The sequence below is a fragment of the Schistocerca americana genome, chromosome 4, assembly GCF_021461395.2.
Source record: "Schistocerca americana isolate TAMUIC-IGC-003095 chromosome 4, iqSchAmer2.1, whole genome shotgun sequence".
Taxonomy (NCBI): domain Eukaryota; kingdom Metazoa; phylum Arthropoda; class Insecta; order Orthoptera; family Acrididae; genus Schistocerca; species Schistocerca americana.
The window spans coordinates 253,681,985-253,691,862 of record NC_060122.1 but is presented as its reverse complement, the minus strand read 5'-3'; the positions used below and the strand labels follow the sequence as shown (position 1 = coordinate 253,691,862).

Here is a 9,878-nt window from a genome sequence, read left to right as displayed (position 1 = left end):
CAGATGAACAATTAATATAATCTTACCACCAAAGAGAACTGCTATTACGCTATTACGTATGTGCATGCTGCTTCAAATTAAAAGATGTTTCAACGGTAAAGCTAGCTACCTGTAGAATCCTCGCAGATTGTTTTCAGTGTATATTTTGAAAGTTCAGCGTAACGTATTACGCAAACAATATTAAACTAGGACAACATCCTAAGATTTACTGCGCATAAATAAGCTTTATCAGATTCGTGTGATACATTTCACAGAGTGCGCATCTCTTTACAATAAATTAATACAATGACACTATTCAAGCAGACATTCTACATGACACGACACGGCACACACCACAGTACGTACGTTAACCACTAGTCCAAAATATACAAATTTCTTTCTGTATTTTTCAATGACGATTTTTGGTCATATATTTGCTTGTGCGTCTGCAGTGATTAAGCTACTAATCATAACACAATGCAGAGAATATGCATAGGATGAAGAAAAAATGCCACACTTGGAGGTCGGCATGCTATTCCTCATCCGGATTCAAGACAGGAGGTTATCTAGCAACATCAGATTGGTTGCATTTTAAGAACACTTGTGTGAAACCTACGAGTTGGCAACACCGTCACATCGTGCAGCGCATTGGAATGGGCAAAGGAACCTGTATCACTCCGCACTACTTTACCAGCCGCCGTAGCTCGGTGAGTATACAGTTGGAACATCAAACCCGGATCCACCAAGATAGGGTTCGAATAGTCGTCAAAATCATTTTTAAATTTTTAGACGTCCGTTACACAGTTCTTGCCGTTTAAAAGCAGGACATCGTGACAGCAATCTATTACATGACGGTGGGATCCACTAAATTGTAGTGCAAGTCCACGAGACTGGAATAGAAGGGAGAACCGATAGAGGTACTCAAGTTACCCTCCGCCACACACCGTCAGGTGGCTTGCGGAGTATGGATGTAGATGTAGATGTAGATGTACTAACCGCGCACAATACCTCATCCTTAATGGTCCAGTCAAGTTCATGTAAGCCGGCTTCCCGATGGAGTAAGGAAGCGATGAATGTGTCGATATGCTTTTAGTGCTGGGTGCATCCCGTAACCAAATTGCTGCTGCTCGTGCGTATGGTCCACAGTGCCCTCAAAGGCGCCATCCCGATAAGAATGTTTTTCGTCAGCTGGAGCAACGCCTTCGGAAAACCGGTGATCTTCGTCCACAAGTGATGAACTGAGGTCGTCCAAAGACAAGGCGTACTCCACAAATGGACACCATTCCTGAAATCGTTCTCCAATCACCTCGGCGAACTACCCGCGATATTGCGAGGCAGTTGCAGATATATGTATGTTTGCAGGTGGGCGTATTTCAGCCGCCAAATATTCAGTGACAATTATCTAGCTTAGTTGGTATAAACAGCAGGAAATTTATACCGTAATATGAGCAAAAGTAATTTGCTTTTTTAAGCCCACCATAGTACATAAAACATTCCTCACAATACCAGCTGTGTACGAAAATTTTCTTCAAGAAGAAAGTCCACATTGACAGCTAGATACAAACTGACAGATGTAACTAGGCCATGTTGTTGTAGTGGTCTTCAGTCCTGAGACTGGGTTGATGCAGCACTCCACGCTACTCTATCCTGTGCAAGCTTCTTCATCTCCCAGTACCTACTGCAACCTACATTGTTTTGAGTCTGCTTAGTGTATTCATCTCTTGGTCTCCCTCTACGATTTTTACCCTCCACACTGCCCTCCAATACTAAATTGGTGATCCGTTGATGCCTCAGAGCATGTCCTACCAACCGATACCTTCTTCTAGTCAAGTTGTGCCACTAACTCCTCCCCATTTCTGTTCAATACCTCCTCATTAGTTATGTGATTTACCCATCTAATCTTCAGCACTATTCTGTAGCACCACATTTCGAAAGCTTCTATCCTCTTCTTGTCCAAACTATTTATCGCCCATGTTTCACACATGGCTACACTCCACACAAATACTTTCAGAAACGACTTCCTGACACTTAAATCTATACTCGATGTTAACAAATTTCTCTTCTTCAGAAACGCTTTCATTATCATTTTATATCCTCTCTACTTCGACCGTCATCAGTTATTTTGCTCCCCAAATAGTAAAACCCCTTTACTACTTTAAGTGTCTCATTTCCTAATCTAATTCCCTCTGCATCACCCGACTTAGTTCGACTACATTCCATTATCATCGTTTTGCTTTTGTTGATATTCATCTTATATCCTCCTTTCAAGACACTGTTCATTCCGTCCAACTGCTCTTCCAAGTCCTTTGCTGTCTGTGACAGAATTACAATGTCATCAGCGAACCTCAAATTTTTTATTTCTTCTCCATGGATTTTAATACCTACTCCGAATTTTTCTCTTTTGTTTCCTTTACTGCTTGCTCAAAATACAGATTGAATAACATCGGGGATAGGCTGCAACCCTGTCTCACTCCCTTCCCAACCACTGATTCCCTTTCATGTCCCTCGACTTTTATAACTGCCATCTGGATTCTGTACAAGTTGTAAATAGCCTTTCGCTCTCTGTATTTTACCCCTGCCACCTTCAGAATTTGAAAGAGAGTATTCCAGTCAATATTGTCAAAAGCTTTCTCTAAGTGTACAAATGCTAGAAACGTAGGTTTGCCTTTCCTTAATCTATCTGCTAAGATAAGTAACTAGGCCATAAAGTCAAGGAAACATGGCATCGTCTTTGACTGCCCTTTCTGTTCGGCCTAGTTACATGTGTCATTGTTTCACTAGCTGTCGATGTGGGCTTGCTTCTTGACCAAAACTTTCATAGACAGTTACTAGTGTTAGATATTTTTTTGCGTACTATGATGGGCTTAAAAGAGCAAATTACTTTTGTTAAAATTTTGGGTACAACTTTCCCGCCGTTTATGCCAGATAAGCTTGATAATGGTCATCGAACGAAACTAGTCGCGAATTGTGCCCAATAAATGATAGCTTGAGGCTTCGCCATGAATTTTATCAGTAGCAGATATCTCAAAGACTGCTCCTTGAAGTATTGCACGATTAAGAACTGCATCCATATCATTACACTTTAACTCAGCACCAGCAGGCAGAAGACCACATTTGATGAAAATAGTTTTATGAACGGCTGTTGCACCAAGTGGAAGATAACGAACATTCGGTAAATAAAGTGATATGGTCTCATGAATCTAGCTTCACTCGAGGAGGTATTTTCAACCTCCACAACAGTCATTAGTGGTCAGAAAATAATCCACAAGTCAGCCGTGAACGTGGCTTTCAGGCACGCTTTGCCATAACGCTGTGGAGTGGAATTTTGTGGGGTGTTGTTTAGGGCTCTTGCCTGTTGTCGGACACGCTGAATGCGAACCTGTGTCGTACGTTTCTTTGCTATAGTTTGCCTGACGGATTAGAAAACGTTCCACTTGGTGTTCGGCGACAACTACGGTTTCAGATCGTACTGAAACCACACTTCAGAATGAATGTGTAAATGAAGCGTTTCCAGGTATATAGATTGGTCGTGGAGTTCCAAAGCTCTGGCCCATAAGTTGTCCGAAACTTAATCCACTAGATTTTTATTTTTGGGGACCTAAAACATCAGGTCTATGGTACTCCGACCATAGATGTACACGACCTGATAACTCGTTCGCCTGCCACTTCGCAATGGTCGATGCAAGTGTGTTGCGTAGCGTCAAGGAAAGTACGATCTAGTGAATGGCGAATCCTGGCAAATGCAAGGTAGGCGCTTTGAACGTCTTCTGTAAAGTGAACGTTGGTCGTAGGTGTACGTGCTGGGTCTGTGAGTATAAGGCTAGACGTCAGAACATACAGAATGGAATTATCGTGCATAGCATACTGTGCTGTCCAGTGTTGATTACCTGTTGTGTTTTTTGCACCTCATTGGATGCACATGATGTTACCACGTCCATTGGCTTCATTTGTGTCATGGACGAAACAGTGGTCGTTTACGGGTGTAAGAAGTCATGTTATGCCTTAAAGATTCAATAAAGGTAAGAGCAACAGAAAGAAATACACAATGTACCGCTTTGCGGAGGTGTAAATTGGATACGATTTAATGCTTTAACTGAAAAAATGCCAAATCGACACGAATATCAGCGAATCCTTATACCTGTTCCCAGGCCATTCCCTCGTCTCACTGAGCTAATGGGACAGCTCCAGTACAGCAAATGTTACAGAGTGCCAGAATATAGTTCTTTTAATCGCATTTCTATTAAACCTATTTGCCGGGCTAGTTATCCCTAAAACATTTCTGCCTGAAATGAGACGAGGAATCGCATGCCGACAACATAGTGCGGAAGATATCTACTGATATCTCTACTAATAGACGGCCGCGGTGGCCGAGCGGTTCCAGGTGGTACAGTCTGGAACCGCGCGACCACTACGGTCGCAGGTTCGAATCCTACCTAGGTTAGTTAGGTATAAGTAGTTCTAAGTTCTAGGGGACCGATGACCTCAGATGTTAAGTCCCATAGTGCTCAGAGCCATTTGAACCGCATTCATCGGCATAAGTGGCTAGTGCCCGCGAAATATCTTGCGAATAGACTTAGTAGCAAAGGAGTAATAAACGTCATGAACCATCTCTACTAATACCATTTTTATCTGTTCGTAACGAAACTTCATGATTTTCATTTCTACCATATGTGTCCCGTACCATGCATGTCTAAAAGTTTGTATTCATATTGTTTCGTTGCAGATATATCTACCAAGCACCAGCGCTTCTGACCATCCCAGCGACCGTCTTTCGAGTGGAACTGCCGAATCTTAAAATTCTGTGAGTATAGCAGTCAAAGATTCTAGAGTAATTTTAAGTAGACTATGAGAGTACGCAATGTAACATACACTCCTGGAAATTGAAATAAGAACACCGTGAATTCAATGTCCCAGGAAGGGGAAACTTTATTGACACATTCCTGGGGTCAGATACATCACTTGATCACACTGACAGAACCACAGGCACATAGACACAGGCAACAGAGCATGCACAATGTCGGCACTAGTACAGTGTATATCCACCTTTCGCAGCAATGCAGGCTGCTATTCTCCCATGGAGACGATCGTAGAGATGCTGGATGTAGTCCTGTGGAACGGCTTGCCATGCCATTTCCACCTGGCGCCTCAGTTGGACCAGCGTTCGTGCTGGACGTGCACACCGCGTGAGACGACGCTTCATCCAGTCCCAAACATGCTCAATGGGGGACAGATCCGGAGATCTTGCTGGCCAGGGTAGTTGACTTACACCTTCTAGAGCACGTTGGGTGGCACGGGATACATGCGGACGTGCATTGTCCTGTTGGAACAGCAAGTTCCCTTGCCGGTCTAGGAATGGTAGAACGATGGGTTCGATGACGGTTTGGATGTACCGTGCACTATTCAGTGTCCCCTCGACGATCACCAGTGGTGTACGGCCAGTGTAGGAGATCGCTCCCCACACCATGATGCCGGGTGTTGGCCCTGTGTGCCTCGGTCGTATGCAGTCCTGATTGTGGCGCTCACCTGCACGGCGCCAAACACGCATACGACCATCACTGGCACCAAGGTAGAAGCGACTCTCATCGCTGAAGACGACACGTCTCCATTCGTCCCTCCATTTACGCCTGTCGCGACACCACTGGAGGCGGGCTGCACGATGTTGGGGCGTGAGCGGAAGACGGCCTAACGGTGTGCGGGACCGTAGCCCAGCTTCATGGAGACGGTTGCGAATGGTCGTCGCCGATACCCCAGGAGCAACAGTGTCCCTAATTTGCTGGGAAGTGGCGGTGCGGTCCCCTACGGCACTGCGTAGGATCCTACGGTCTTGGCGTGCATCCGTGCGTCGCTGCGGTCCGGTCCCAGGTCGACGGGCACGTGCACCTTCCGCCGACCACTGGCGACAACATCGATGTACTGTGGAGACCTCACGCCCCACGTGTTGAGCAATTCGGCGGTACGTCCACCCGGCCTCCCGCATGCCCACTATACGCCCTCGCTCAAAGTCCGTCAACTGCACATACGGTTCACGTCCACACTGTCGCGGTATGCTACCAGTGTTAAAGACTGCGATGGAGCTCCGTATGCCACGGCAAACTGGCTGACACTGACGGCGGCGGTGCACAAATGCTGCGCAGCTAGCGCCATTCGACGGCCAACACCGCGGTTCTTGGTGTGTCCGCTGTGCCGTGCATGTGATCATTGCTTGTACAGCCCTCTCGCAGTGTCCGGAGCAAGTATGGTGGGTCTGACACACCGGTGTCAATGTGTTCTTTTTTCCATTTCCAGGAGTGTATGTAGCAACGTGGAACAGGTTGGCTTTCTCCAACAACATACGTAGCTCCAAGAGCTTTTTGTATGGCATTCTACGTTAGTCATGACTTTCAGATAGTGCAAACACATTTAAAACACATTTAAAATAAACTAAAATTATGCATCAGTGTCTTTCTAACCACTGATATTTAATGGCACAGATTACGACACGAACCACTGAAGATGGACATGTGCTCTTCATTTAACAACACAACTACATGTCGTCGACTCCGGTTTAGCTTACATGAATAGTTTTCACATATACAAAGAAAACCATACAGCATTTTAAGGGAGGTCAACGACTCAGTAAATGAGGATAATTCGAGGGATATATATCTTCGGAATTATTTATTTTCTACACCCTGTAACAAATGTGTATTTCTAAGTATCAAAATAGTTCAAATGGCTCTGAGCAGTATGGGACTTAACATCTAGAACTTAGAACTACTTAAACCTAACTAACCTAAAGACATCACACAACACCCAGTCATCACGAGGCAGAGAAAATCCTTGACCCCGCCGGGAATCGAACCCGGGAGCCCGGGCGCGGGAATATTTCTAAGTATGTTGTATTTGAATTCTGCTGGTCCGTTCTAGATAACAAATCTCACCGCACATCCTCTCATCATTAGCTGCATTATTTTAACTGCGTTGTACAAAAAATGCTGTTACCTGTTTACGCCTAGAAATTGAGCTGGAAAATGAAAACCATGTCTCCGAAAGCTGTACCTATTTTCCAGTCACATCTTCATTGCACTGCAGTGATATGATTTCGGAATAGTTCATAGATTACGCAGTTAGAGGAGATGCGTGATTCTCTTCATACTTACACAGTGCTATTCAGCTGCCTCTACTGGTGTTTTAAACAACCCACAATGTTAGTTTCCGGCCCTCGAAAACTATGTACTAGTTTTTATTTTCTCCCAGCCGCTACACACAAACTGTTAGTCCAACAGAAAAAATGTAGTTAAATTTAATATTGGGATACTTTTTCGCTAGATTTCGATTTATTCAAGAAAGAGATACAAAATTCATCTCCAAACGCATTCCCACCCCCTACATTCAGGCCTCACCGGTCAGGATTTCTAGTATGTAGTCCATGGCATCCCCCTCCTACCACTGTACAAAATTTGCGACTGCACAAATTATTTACCACATTCAACCCTCCTTGGTCTTCACTGATTGGCCTTATTATCCGCCACCGGCTTACTAAAGCACTTACAGATTATAAAATTGACGTTTGATTAAATTTTATCCAACAATTTTGTTAATTTTAACAACATAAAGAAAAGCTAATTGCAGCAATGTATTCCTCAGTCTTCTGACTGCGAAACTATGATGATTAGAAGGGTTATGTTTGCATCGAACTGTCAACATAATTAGTTTTAGTGTGTTGTTGTTGTTGTGGTCTTCAGTCCTGAGACTGGTTTGATGCAGCTCTCCATGCTACTCCATCCTGTGCAAGCTTCTTCATCTCCCAGTAACTACTGCAACCTACATCCTTCTGAATCTGCTTAGTGTATTCATCTCTTGGTCTCCCTCTATGATTTTTACCCTCCACGCTGCCCTCCAATACAAAATTGGTGATCCCTTGATGCCTCAGACCATGTCCTACCAACCGATCCCTCCAGTTTTAGTGTAAGTTTACAAAAGTCGTTTTTCTTTCATTACCCTCACGGACACGGCTAGATTAATAATGTTTACAAAATAGCGGACTATGCTGGTGGCTTAATAGTCCAAGTGGCAGAACCCAAAAAGGTCGAATATCGGGAATAGTTCGTGTAGTCGGAAATTTTCGTACATTGGTAGGAGGGAGTGTCACGAACAACATACTGGAAATTCTGACTAGTGAGCAGTGAGAGCGGCGGTGGAGGTGCATTTGAAGGACACTATCGTACTTTTTTTTTATAGCTGGGAAGCCGTGGCCTCTGGCAAAATCGTATGCCAGTGCAAAATTTGGCTACATTAAATTTCCTACAAAAACTCCCCTCCTGCTCATTCTCATTATTCCAGTAGCACTAATAGTTAAGCGCAGCAAGCGAGAGAATATGAAAATCTCGCGCTTGATTTTTGAAGGCCAGGTATAACATTGCGGATTGCATTAAAAGACATCGATAGGGAAGCTGAACAGCTCTGTATATTGTTCTGCAGTACATTCGATGAGCAGCTGGAGTGGCAACGCGAGTAATTGCTTCATAGAATGCGCTGTGTAGGGACTCTACAGCAAGAAAGGAATAAAGAAAAGTAAAGTCGTATGGCGTGAACGGTTGTGAGACGCCGAAGGGCAGGTTCAGCCGCCTAATTGGAAAGATCTTCCCTATCCTTCACGCCCGCAGACACCTTTCTTTCGCGAAGCATGAGGATTGTGCGCATAGGTCTTTTAAGTGCAGGTGACTGTAATGGATGTGTGAGTAGTGTAGTGTCGTGTTCGTGTCGGAGTTGATGAGAGAAGGGAGAGGGTGAAACCCGCTGCCGGCACACAATCTACTCCTATCGAAGAGCACCGAGGGAGTCTCCAAGCTTAACGTTCCCATCTGACGTACGGATCACGATCGAAAATGTCACTTCATGAGACACTGCTGAGACGTTTGGTATTTGTACCAGGACACTGACACAAAAAGATCAGAAACTTTACGCCACCACCTCTCCTTCCCTGCCTGCCAAATACTGGCAGTGAAGATTTATTCCACCTCCTGGATTCGAACAGGCTTATCGCCGGGTCGAGCGCCACCGCACAGTAGTGCGTTAACGATCTTGGTCACGGAGGCTTGGAGGAAAGCAGAGACGTTGCATAGAAATTGTTCAAATGGCTCTGAGCACTATGGGACTTAACATCTGAGGTCATCAGTCCCCTAGAACTTAGAACTACTTAAACCTAACTAACCTAAGGACATCACACCCATCCATGCCCGAGGCAGGATTCGAACCTGTGACCGTAGGGTCGCGCGGATCCAGACTGAAGCGCCTAGAACCGCTCGGCCACGTCGGCCGGCCGACGTTGCATAGTCCATGAAAAATTCCTGTTGCATTTGCTTGTTGAATTAGATTTTAACACTGCATCTGTGGCAGAGGTAACCACAGACAATTTTTAAAATAAATGACGTTCGTTGCTACCTCCCTCTCAAACCAACCGATCAGTAATTTTTGAGAAAATTGCTCATGGAGAACACCGGTTTAGAAAAAAGTACTTTAAAAATGAACACAAACAGTCTCGACCGCAAAAACTTTCATTTTGTGGTAACCGTTTTCTGTCAGTTTTTGACCATCTTCAGACGATCATACCATGATGGTAGGCGGTGTCGGTGAATGGAGCGGGTATTATAACTGCAGCTACAACTGCAGTTGACGTTCGTGGAGTTATAACACCCACTCCATTCACCTGCACCACCTACCATCATGGTATGATGGTCGGAAGATGGTCAAAAACTGACCGAAAACGGTTACCACAAAATAAAAGTTTTGCGCTCAAGACTATTTGTATTCCTTTTTATTATACCGATTAGCCTAGGAAGCAACTGATGACTTTTGAAACTGGGTAACATCTTTTGATGCTAGTCAGTTGTCACGATGAGCATTACTGCAAAGGGCAT

At 44.5% G+C, this 9,878-nt stretch overlaps 1 protein-coding gene across 1 annotated transcript in view; it reads left to right on the top strand.

Annotated features, from left to right (window-relative positions):
- The first annotated feature begins 4,754 nt into the window (after positions 1 to 4,754).
- The window catches only part of LOC124613388 (follicle-stimulating hormone receptor-like), a 233,223-nt gene continuing 228,099 nt past the window's right edge, over positions 4,755 to 9,878 (top strand). The window contains exon 1 of the mRNA XM_047142091.1: positions 4,755 to 4,780. The gene's annotated coding sequence lies outside the window, so the exon portion shown is untranslated. The remainder of the gene's footprint in view (positions 4,781 to 9,878) is intronic.